This window comes from Mus caroli, unplaced genomic scaffold (assembly GCF_978045245.1).
Source record: "Mus caroli unplaced genomic scaffold, Mus_caroli_1 scaffold_9, whole genome shotgun sequence".
Lineage (NCBI taxonomy): Eukaryota > Metazoa > Chordata > Mammalia > Rodentia > Muridae > Mus > Mus caroli.
In genome coordinates this window covers 117,928,422-117,940,253 of record NW_028227264.1, presented here as the reverse complement: position 1 = coordinate 117,940,253, position 11,832 = coordinate 117,928,422, and the positions used below count along the sequence as shown (strand labels likewise).

Sequence of the window (11,832 nt, the reverse complement as noted above, 5' to 3'; positions counted from 1 at the left end):
GCAGGAAGGCAGGAGTGGGATGGGTAGGGAAGTACCTTCATAGAGGCAGGGGAAGAGGAGACAGAATAGGGGGTTTCTGAAGGGGAGACATGGAAAGGGGAAAACACTTGAAATGTCCAAGAAAAGAGGGGGAAAGGGAGTAAAATTCAGACACCCCCTAAAGGATCACTGTGTGCTGCAGATTGCTTAAAATATTCCCAGTAACAATGAGACAATGTTCAAATGTAATGACTCTGGGGTTCCAAATCTTAGGACTATTATAAGAATGACAGTGCTTTTGTTGTGGCTTAAGGAGCCTGGAGTTGTGGCCGGAGAGATAGCTCAGTGGTTAAGAGCACTGGTTGCCCTTCCAAAAGACTTGGGTTCCAGCACCTGCATGGTAGCTCACAAACTGTAACTCCAGTCCCACAGGACTCCTGACACCCTCAGACAGACACACACGTAGCAACACACCAATGCACGTAAAATAAAAATTAAAATAAACCAATCTCAAGAAGCCCTCAGTCTTAGAACATTTACAAAGAAAGTTAACCCTAGCAGTAGATGGGTTTGCTTCATAGAATTATCCTGAGCTACGAATAAAAAGGAGATAATGGAATTTTGAAAATCATTGTTTTACAATGCCTTATGAATTAATGGACTTAGACAATAATTATCAGGGGCTGCTAACATCATAAAAGGGAAGGCCATATGTTTATCCCTCAGTGAAAATATGAAAATTTCGAACGCTGCCTGTGAAGCGTTCCAGCCAACAAAATCAAGCCCATTTCTGTATAAAACAGAGTATCTATTTGGGCAATGGTGGCATGCACCATTCTAACACTTAGGAGGCAGAGACAGGTGAATTTCTGAGTTTAAGGCCAGCCAGGTCTACACAGAGTTTCAGGATGGCAGGACTACACAAAGAAACTGTGTCTCAAAAAAAAATTAAAAAATAATAAATCTACATATCTAATCATGAAAAACAAAAATATTAAATGATGACATAGAACGACTGGTCTCAGATTGGCAAAATGATTCAATGCAAGTCAATGAGGATGATAAAATAGAATCTTTTTTCTTTCATTTTTCATGAAGATGAAGAAAGGGGGATATAAAGAGAGAACAGTAAGCATGTGTAAGAATAGAGAGCAGACTGGTAGATTTAAATTAAACTCCACTAGCAATCCCTTTAGACGAGAGTAGCCTGGGGCCATGAGATGGCTCAGAAGGTAAGAGCACTTGCCGTATGAGCCTAAGACCTGAGTTCAAGCCCCAGAACCCACACAGAAAACAAGTGATTCTTGAAGTTCATTCACCCTTGACCTCAACATAGCACGTATCCCCTTCCTCTTTCATTTCAGATGTGAATGGCTTAACCACAGCGTTGGAGAGGATGTCAAGGCAATATCTTAGAAAGCACAGTTTAAACAGATGCTGCCTAAGAGAACCCAGCTTCAACCATAGATGAAAACAGATGTGTCATACTAATTGTGAGTTTCTTAAAAGCTGGATCAAATCTATTAGTGTCAAAAGTAGGATATAGAGGAAAAAAATAACATTAAAATAACGAAGGTAAATTTTAGTCGAGGAGATGTGACACTCATTTATATATGTCCCTAACAACATTATTTCTACATACAATGAGTGAAAACCTGCTGCACTCTCAGAGCCAATGGAGGGAGTACCGCATGAGAGGAACCCATAGCTGATACAATTAAAAGAGGGGGGAAAAAAGAAATAAAGATGTGAAAACAAATTTTTACTTATTTATTTTATGTATATGAGTACACTGTAACTGTCTTCAGACACACCAGAAGAGGGCATCAGATCCCATTACAGATGGTTGTGAGCCACCATGTGGTTGTTGGGCATTGAACTCAGGACCTCTGGAAGAGCAGTGGGTGCTTTTAACTGCTGAGCTATCTCTCCAGTCCCCATGAAAATGTTTTTAAAGTTACAACTAGAGCTAATGGTGCACACCTTTAATCCCAGCACTTGGGAGGCAGAGGCAGGCAGATTTCTGAGTTCGAGGCCAGCCTGGTCTACAGAGTGAGTTCCAGGACAGCTAGGACTGCACAGAGAAACCCTGTCCAAAAAAAAAAAAAAAAAAAAAGAATAAGAAGAAGGAAATTTATTAAATTTACTTAACCCAACAGCAAAGGCCTTTTTTCTTTGTCATGCATCTCTCAATGAAGCAAAGATCAGCAAAGACTCCAGACCAAGAAGCATTGTAAAGTTAGCTAGGCAAGGCTCTGTCACTGTCCTTTGAGTCCTATTCGTTCTCCCTCCAAATATCATGTACCCTCCATGGGTCCTGTCTCAGCACACAAGTCTGTCTCAGCTGACATCACTCTGCCAATCACCTGATTCCACAGAAGCGGCAAGAAGCCGCAGGAACCTTACAAGAAGTTTTTCAGTATGTTTTTCTCTATGGAGTCCTGACAAACGGACCTCAAGAATGCAATGTAAGGCGAACCAGTGTGTGTGTGTCTGTGTGTGTCTGTGTGTGTGTGTGTGTGTGTGTGTGCGCGCGCGCGCGTCTCCTTAGCAACGAATCCTTCATCACCCATCCTTTCACATGCTTGCTTTAGCAGAACATCCTCTCTTCTGTATCCGCTTCAGGAAAACACTCTTTCACATGTCTGCCCCAGCAAAACACCATCTGACACAACTGACTTTCCAAAGAAACCAGAAATTTCCACTTCACTTTGTAACAATGTATTTGCCAGGCTAACTCCCTTACCCCTATGCACTGTTCATATATATTCCTCTCTGGACAACACACCTAGCAACTGCAAGACTACTCAGCTGCCAGCCGGCCACAGAATACCTGTCTGCCCCTCTCTGAGTGGTTTTTATTCAAATGAATTCCCTCTTTATCCAAATAGGAAGGATAGAAAGGGTGATGGGAGTCTGAACTGGCTTTGGATGCCCACAAAATAAGGCACAACTGTCCTCAGGCTAACCTTTAGGGAGACTCCCCTATTGACAGTCTTGTGTCCACGTATATAATTAAAATCAGATGCATTATGGGAAAGAACATATGTAGTAGAAAACTGATCACATGACCTAATCAATCAGTCAAAACAAAGGGCCACCCTCGCTCTGTCCCCTAGCAACCAAACTCCTCTTCGATGCCATAAAGAGAAACCCCAAACGATAATCAAGGCCCCTGAAGATCTTCAGTCACGTGGCCTGCCGTCCCCTACAGCAGATTCTGATCTTTTCTACTGGTTTGCTTTAGGTAAAAGTTCCTCACTGCTTCAAAGTCTGTATGGGCTTTTATTTCATTCTAGAATAAAATGTCAAGAACACGATATGCTGATATCATCGTCTGAATTGAAAATAAAATAACAAATTAAAATGTATTTTCATCTTTATTAAGTCATCCGTTTTGATCTATTCTGGTCCCCATGACAAACTGTCGATGGCAATAAAAACTCAACATGGTCAAAAAATATTTAAAAGCGCATACGCTAGAAAAATGTCTATAAAAATATAGACATAAGCTACCTAGCGGAACCCAGAGGAGGAGGGAGGGATGCAAAGAGGCAAGGGAGGAGCCATGAGCGGATAGCCTCAGCATACACTGACATTTTATGAAAATGCCCTTATCCATACGAAAGTGTAAAAATAAAAACATCAATTCTTCCTATTAGCTTCAAAGCATGGAGTCAAAATAAAATCCCACTGGCTTGCAGCATCTGTTGGGATATTGGTTCTTGACAAGGTTTTTTGGACGGGGGCAGAGCAGAAGGCCAAATGTTTGGTGTTGACATGGCTTCAAGAGTGAAGCGTACAGGTTAAGGAACCGGTCTGTATGGAACTTTTCTGTTACCTACGTTAAGTGTTGACAACAGGACAGGCTGGGCAGCAGTGTGGACGCAGCCCTATCTGCTGACGGTAACACCGCCCTATGTGTGGTCCTAGAATCCTAGACAGAGTGCAGCCCATTTATTGTCCCCGCTTCTTGGTCGTGGAAAGAAGATTCTGCCAGGTTCTTCAAAATACATGAAGGATCTTTGGAAACAGAACCCATGGAACTCAGAGAGAGCGGGATGGTGCGTGCTGGGAATCCCGGCACCCAGGAGGTAAGAGCGACAGGGTCAGTTCGCATCTACCCTTAGCTATATGGCACGCTGGAGAACGACCTGTGCTGACGGAAATCCTGGCCAGGGGAGAGGGGTTCTCGGTATCTTACCTGTTTTGTCCGGAATTTTTCACACCTACTCTGAACCACAGAACTTTGCTAAGACTCCTGCCTGTGCGCGTTAACTCTTCCTTATGTGACAAGTGTCTATGAAGTTAAGTTGCCGCCTCCTTCTTTCCCTACAGCCCTATGAACACACACACACATACACACACACTCACACTCACACACACCTCAAAGGACAAATTCTACATTTTCCTCATGTTTCCTACAACAAACCTAGTGGTAGAGCCAACAAGGACAAATGCAGAAAGAATAATGTTTCTATATATTTGCTGTTTCTATACTGTTTATAAACATATCGTGTGTAGAGTATACAGCATATACTGTTTGTTTTACCCCTATGTACCTGTTTTTATCAAGGAAACATTAAATTAATGCCACATTCTATGTCTTATAAAATCTCTCTGATACTCTCTGACCCGAATAAAAATAAGAATTTCTTGTACAGAAAATGCTCAATAAAATTTATGTTTAACTGATACCAAGTTTTCTGTCAAATAATATAAACTTAAGATCAGAGGGAAATTAAACAGGTAGCCAGAGTCTAATTTTCCACCGCAATGCCTGAGGAGGCAATATAAATATCAGTCCGATGCTGTGACGTTCTACTTCCCGGGAAATTGCTTTATACCAGAGCGCTGGCCATGGTTTGTGGAACAAATTTACCGAAGCAGGCTTGAGGTGGAAGGAGATTGGTGGGTGCTATGCTAGTATGTGGCCACAAGAGGGCGCAAGCCACTAAACTGCAACACTATTCAGCACACCACTGCCCCACCTTGTGGGTGGAGCTAGACCAACAAAAGCTCCAAAACTGACAGAGGAGATGCATCCGAACAGAAACTGAAGATTCCTGCATGAGAAGAAAATATTGAGGACATGTTCCAAATTCCCATTTTAAACGACCCAGAGCAGCTATCTTTCTGGCAACTCTCCAAGGGTCCTCCACAGGGCTCACCTCTTCCCCTCCATGTTAAATTCTTCCTTCTCTTTGGATTTCTGGGTGACATAAATTTCTCTTGTTGGGAATGGCAATCCCATGATAAACTGGTGATCAGTGAAACGTACACTCGTATAATGATTAACTTATATGTAAGAAGTCGTAAGAATGTGGCTGTATAGGATAAATACGGAATAAGCCATATTTAAGTGATAAACTTTCCGTCCTTTCAGGCAAGGGAGCTAACCCAGAGCCCCCTCTCCTCTATGTTCCACAGAGAGGCATTAGTTTGTAGTTTTCCTTATTACTTATCCCACCTTGATAAAAAAAAAACAAAAAACAAAAAACAAAAAACAAAAAACAAAAAACAAAAAAAAACAAAAAAAACCAAGAATTTGTGCAGGGGCGAGAGACCGCAGTCCAAGTCTCTCTACTAAACATGAAAATTAAACACAAGCTAAGGAGAGGTAAATATGTTAATTTGCTGAAATTTCTTTACGATGCAAACACCCACTCTGAAGCACCTGGGCCTTGGAATTCTTATCGTGAGCATTTAGACCATAAGAATGGACATCCTATGCTGGGTGGTGCTGGCGAAAGTCTTTATCTCAGCACTCAGTAGACAGAGGCCTGGGTGTTTCGGAGTTCGAGGCCAGCCTGGTCTACAGATCTAGTTCCAGGACAGCCAGGACTACACAGAAAAATCTTGTTTAAGAAAAACGACCAAAAAAAAAAGGACATCCTAAAGTCTGACTGCTAAAAATCCAGCATCACTGCCAGCGTATAGGTCCTGAGCATATGACAAGGGCGGCTCCCAGACTGTGGCTGCGCGCTTACTCCAGCCGAAGGGTAAAGGCTGACACAGCATTATTGGAGCACAGATCCTGGCTTTGTGTCCCTCTCCCACCACCAAGCCCTTATCCCTGTGGATGTTTTAATCAGAACTCTGACACTCTTGTCCTCCATTCTTTATTGTTCAATGTGACAATAACCAGATAGAGGCATCAGATCATCTAGGTATGAAATAAGACACACCCTCCTTGTTATATAGTTAATTATGTTAGATACACACACTGGCTGGGTTTGTGTGTCAACTTGACACAAGCTAGAGTCATTAAAGAGAAAGAACCCTCACTTGAGAAAATATCTCCATAAGATCCGGCTGTAAGGCATTTTCTTAATTTGTGACTAATAGGGGAAGGCCCAGCCTATTGTGGGTGAGGCCATTCCTGGGCTGGTGGCCCTGGGTTCTATAAGAAAGCAGGCTGAGTATGCCAGGGGAAGCAAGCCAATAAGCAGCACCCTCCATGGTCTCTTCATCAGCCCCTGCCGCCAGGTTCCTGCCCTGACTTCCTCCAATGATGGACAATGAACTGGAAGTATAAGCTGAATAAACCCTTTCCTCCCTAACTTGCTTTTGGGTCAGGGTGTTCCATCAGAGCAATAGAAAACCTAGGACAAGACATATGTAAGTAAAAGGTGATCCTAAGGTGAGTGTGGCCACACAGTAATCCCAGCACTGATGTCCTCCCTCCACCTCCCCCTCCTTCCCATCTCCCTCCTCCTGCCTCCTCTTCCCTCCCTCTCCCTCCCACCTCCCTCCTCCTTCTTCCTCCTCTTCCTCTCCCTCTCCACAGACCACCCTAGTCGGGTATAGGGGTCCCTGTGACGAGGGTCCTTGAAGCTAGGTGGGTAAGGATTCAGTGGTGACAAACAAACAAACACAGAGGCAGTTTGAATCTGAGTGTATCCTGCAGCTCTCAAGCAGGGGATTTTGTACATTAAAAAAGCAAACATTACATCTCTTAGAAACTAAATCCAGTGAGACAATCACAAATGCCAACGAAAATCATTTGGCACAGTAAAGCACAAAAATCATCTAAGCATTACAACTCTGAAACTATGTATTCAGTGAATCACAAACAGAACAGGGAACATCATTTATATAAGTCAAAATATAATAATTCTAAACGGATGGATGCAGTGGGAACTGTCACCCAAGGCTAGTGGCACATTTCCAAGAGCAGGTTAATAAAGCTTTATGGTCAATTACTGTTTAACATCTAACACCTGATTTTTTTGTAAATCTTAAATGAGTAAATTTAAACTATTTTAATTTTTTATTTAAGGATTCCTTTACCATAAAGGCCCACCTCTGATGACACACATGTAGCCATATAAATTTTGTTATGGAGAAAGTTTTTACCTCTCATAATGCTACTATATAACTTTACAAATGATTTATAAAGTAAACTGTTGATTTCCCAGGGATAAGGTCATGTTAGTGACCCCATCTCAAGGGATGGTTCCTTACACATTGAACTGGCTGGTTTTGTTCAGTAGTAGCTGTGAATGGGAGGAGTCCAAGGATCTAGCAGTTACTCAGTCCCACATGGCAAGCAGGTGAGGGAGCAAGAACGAGACTCCCTTCTTCCTTTTTTTTTTTTTTCCAATTTTTCACATGTTCTTTTTATTCAAGGGTTTACTCACAGGCAGTATTTAAAGTCAGGCCTTTTAAATTAAAGGCCTAAACTACGAAATTTTGTAAATATGACACTGGCAAAGAATGAGCATCTGGATAATTTAAACCCTCATTATCCCGGCGTCCAAGTTTGTAACACGGAACGCAAAGATCAGTATCATTCAAAACAAACCACTGAGAAACCACGGTGCTGGGTAACTTGTCAATGAAGAAGAAGCTCAGTTCAGCCTTGCTGAGTAGGAAACCAGCAACAGCTCGCTCTCCTGTGGCAGAGCATCCACTGTGCTTCAGAACCTTGCCTGTAGTCTCTTTCTCCATCAGCAAATCCGCGTATCTCTGTTGAAGCTCTCTCTCTCGTTCCCGTTGCCGCTGCACATCTTCTTTTAGACACTCTAGCCTACGGGGAATAGCAGAGTCTTCATGTTTCTTGAGTTCTTCAAAAGTGCGTAGCTCCAAGTGAGCCTGCTCAATCTGGTCCCATAAGTCATTCAACTGTTTCATGAGCCCCATAGCACGAGACTGGTATCCACCAAGCAAAATCTTCATCTTCTTTTCCATCTTTGCAGCTCTCTTGGCTTCTGTTGTCATGTGACCCCTGTTTATCTCAAGTCTCTTTTCAAGTGATTCAATTCTGTCCTTTTTGCTAGCAAGATTAGCGCGAGTGTAGCGGCTCTGAGCAGGAAGATAGAGGACTTGACTGTAGCATTCCTCCCACACCTGGTTGTAAGCTTCACTGGAGAGTTCGCCATGGCTCATTCCTTGTTTGACCACTTCCATCTCTTGTACCAGAGCATCCTGGGCCTTTTTCAGATCTTCTTTGGAGAAGTTCTCATAAGGGCTATGCTCAAGATAGGTAATGTGCTCTGAATTGTTGGTAGCAAACCCAACATTTTTTCCTTTTTTATTTCCAGATGGTCCGTAGGGATGATGTAGAAGATCATAATGAAGCATCGTAACCATTTCTTTTTTGATCAGTTCTTCGCTCTTCTGTAAATCTGTTAGAGGTGGTTCTACATTTAAAGGTCTTAAAATAGTTTCATTTACTTCAGACGGCCTGGGCAGATCCTTCTGAGCGGCTTTGTGCATTGGTTTCATTTCCTTTACACGCTCAGCATCTCGGATGGCCTGCTTTCGAGCATCCACATCAGCAGCATCTTCAATGTAGGTATCATCTATTTCACGTTCTTCCAGTTCCTTCTCGGCATTTTCAGGCAGAACGATTTCAAAATCGTTCTTAGGTGCAGGGAGGCCTAACAACCCTAGACGGAGATGTTCACGAGATTCTCTTTCCATCTGCTTCACGTAAGAGGCGTCTGTAGCCTGCCATTCCATCCTCTGGATTAATGTTTAACTTGTCTCTAAGTGGTGTTCTACCTGGGGTGGCATTAGTGACTGGTTTAGGAGTTGTTCCACTTCGGGGAGTCAGCCCTTCGGCTCCATTAGAAGGAGTCCTGAAAGGGGTAGACAGAACTGTATTTGGAGTCTGCACAACTTGCCGCTGTGGGGTCACACCAGAGAAGTCACTCTCATGCAGTGGGGTATTAAGCCCACCTTTCAATGGAGTGTCCACATTGGTCAAGGCCATGAGGTTCTGAGCTTCCTGTAGAATCCTGTCTTGAGAGGCTGGTGTCCGTGGTGTTCTCAGAGCGATGCTGTTGTTTGTGGCATTGTACTCAGACAGGAGAGTGCTAGAAGCAGAGTTTGTTATTCCTGACTCCTCCGCCATCTGCCGCGCGACCTCACTGGCCTGGCCTACCTTGACAACTTCCTGGAGTTCAGCATCTGAAATCTGAGGCGCAGGCAACACAAGTTTGCTTCTCTTTTTAGTGAACTCAGAGACACCACTGGTTTGGAGGATAGCTGATGGTAAATCAGACTCCCTTTTCCTTTTTAAATGCTGTTTGTCTTTTTTTCTATCTCTTCCTTCTTTTTCAGATCTTAGCTCCCCATCAAGATCCTGCTGTCGCAATTTCCTGAAATCTGCATCAAGGGCCTGGTAATTCTCCTCAGAAGTATCATAAAAACCAAGAGCTGGCTTTTTTTCAAATGGGATTTCAGCATTATAATCAACGCCTCTCTTCTTTTTCCTTTTCTTCTGAATCTCTATGCCAGCTGCTCGAAGCTCTCGTCTTTTCTGGAGGGCAGCAAGGCGCCTGGCTTCTTCCAACTGCTTTTCTCTTGCTTTCCTTTTAGCCTTCTTTCCTTGAGTATTGGCCAGACGGGCTCGAGCCTCAGAGAGCATCTCAAGTTCATCCTCATCCATGTCAATCGGGTCGGGCCGGGCTGGCTTGGTCTCGGGGTTTGGATCGATCTCTCCAGGCTTAAGCTTTCGGGGGTCATCTGTTGTTTCCTCTTCGTTGTCCCTTTGAGCAGTTTTGTCCAGGAGGAATTCATAGTGTTCCAGGCACTGGGCTGCTGTTCTTCCTATGATTGGAGCAATGGTCCTCCACTGCGTTGGCATCAGCTTGGCCAGGTGCAAGAGTTTTTCTTCCTCTTCTCTGGACCATTCAGTTTTTTTAATACTTGGATCCAGCCATTCGTACCATCTGGCTTTGCACTGCTTTGCCGATTTCCTATGCAGCAATGAGGCAATCCTAGACCACTGGTTTTTCCCATATTTCATTACCGCTGCTTTCAGAATTTCATCCTCCGTGTTCCTCCACACTCCTCCTTTGATCATAATCCGGGGCATCTTGGCGGCGGAGTGTCCCGGCAAGGGGGCCGGGCCGAGAGGAGCTTCGAGAAAGTAGTAACGGCGCTCCGGTCACGGGACGCAAGAGGCCACTTCCTCCCAAGAGCGACCTTCTGCTTTAGAGACTCCCTTCTTCCAATGTCCTTATATTGTCTCCAGCAGAAGCTGTAGCTCAGATTAAAGGTGTGTTCCACCACATCCTTTCATCCCAGATGAAAGGTGTAGCCCAGATTAAAGGTGTGTTCCTCCACATCCTTAATCCCAGATGTCCTTGAATTCGGAGATTTAGTCTTCTGGAATCCCATAGCCACTATGTCTAAAGATCTCCATACCTAGATCCAGATCAAAAACTTCTATCTACAAGCCTCCAGATAAGGGTCACTGGGGAGCCTTCCAATTCTGGATTGTAGTTCATTCCAAATATAGTCCAGTTGACAACCAGGAATAGCCACTACAACCCACCCCTTGTTAACTTGACACAAATAATATCTCATGTTCACATGAAACAATAACAAGGTTGTGAATACGCCTAACAGGATATAACTATAACAATAACTATATATATATATATATATATAGTTATAGTTATAGTTATAGGATATATAATACATTCGCAAATGTATTTGTAAATTTACAATGGGGCAATGTCCCTTGGGAACATGCTTTTAGTGTGTCAACTTAAATACAAACTGATGTTAAAGAAATTGGAAGTGAAAGACTCCGAGAGGAGCCCCTTGCTCAGGACTCAGGACAATAGCGGACACCCAAGAACGCACGATAGACGGAGCTAGTTGCAAACCACATGAGGCTTTATTTGGGGAAAGCCAGAGCTCTGGGGACGACTCATATCCCACTCAGGGGTAGAGGAGTCCACCTTGAGGGGAAAGAGGTCCCAGTTTTTATAGGCCCTCAGGGGAGAAAGGAGAAGGGAGAGTAGGGGATGTCCAGATCTAAACAATGTCTGTTCTCAAGAAATGGGTATGGGAGGGGTACAAGGAAAGAGTCTGGTGCAGGTGTAGCAACTCAGGATTGGCCGGGCTGTGGTTGCTGGGGAGATTTTCTGACTCTTTCTCAGCAACCAATATCACAAACACCTGGCAATGGGCTTCATCAGTGGGCACACACATGGGATCAAGGAATGGTCAAACCATTTGGCAGACATTGGTTCAAGGAGTGGCCAGAGCATTATGCACCTCTATTTTTCTAAATCAGTGAAGCTAGTACGGCTAACACTGACATCTATCTTGCCAATTTCAGGGCTTGTGTGACCTTTTACATTCTGTCAGGATCTTTCAGTAGTGTTTGTCCTTTTCCCTGAGGTGGGTTTCCTGTATGTAGCAAAATGTTGGGTTCTGTTTACATAGCCAGTCTGTTCATCTATGTCTTTTTATTTGGGAATTAAGCCCATTGATATTAAGAGATATTAGGGAAAAGTAATTGTTGCTTCCTGTTATTTTTGTTGTTAGAGTTGGGATTCTGTTAATGTGGCTATCTTCTTTTAGGTTTGTTGAAAGATTACTTTTTCT

The 11,832-nt window shown here is 43.4% G+C and overlaps 1 pseudogene; it reads right to left on the bottom strand.

Moving 5' to 3' along the window:
• Positions 1 to 7,659: 7,659 nt before the first annotated feature.
• LOC147002773 (cell division cycle 5-like protein pseudogene) lies at positions 7,660 to 10,360 on the bottom strand (annotated as a pseudogene).
• Positions 10,361 to 11,832: the final 1,472 nt, after the last annotated feature.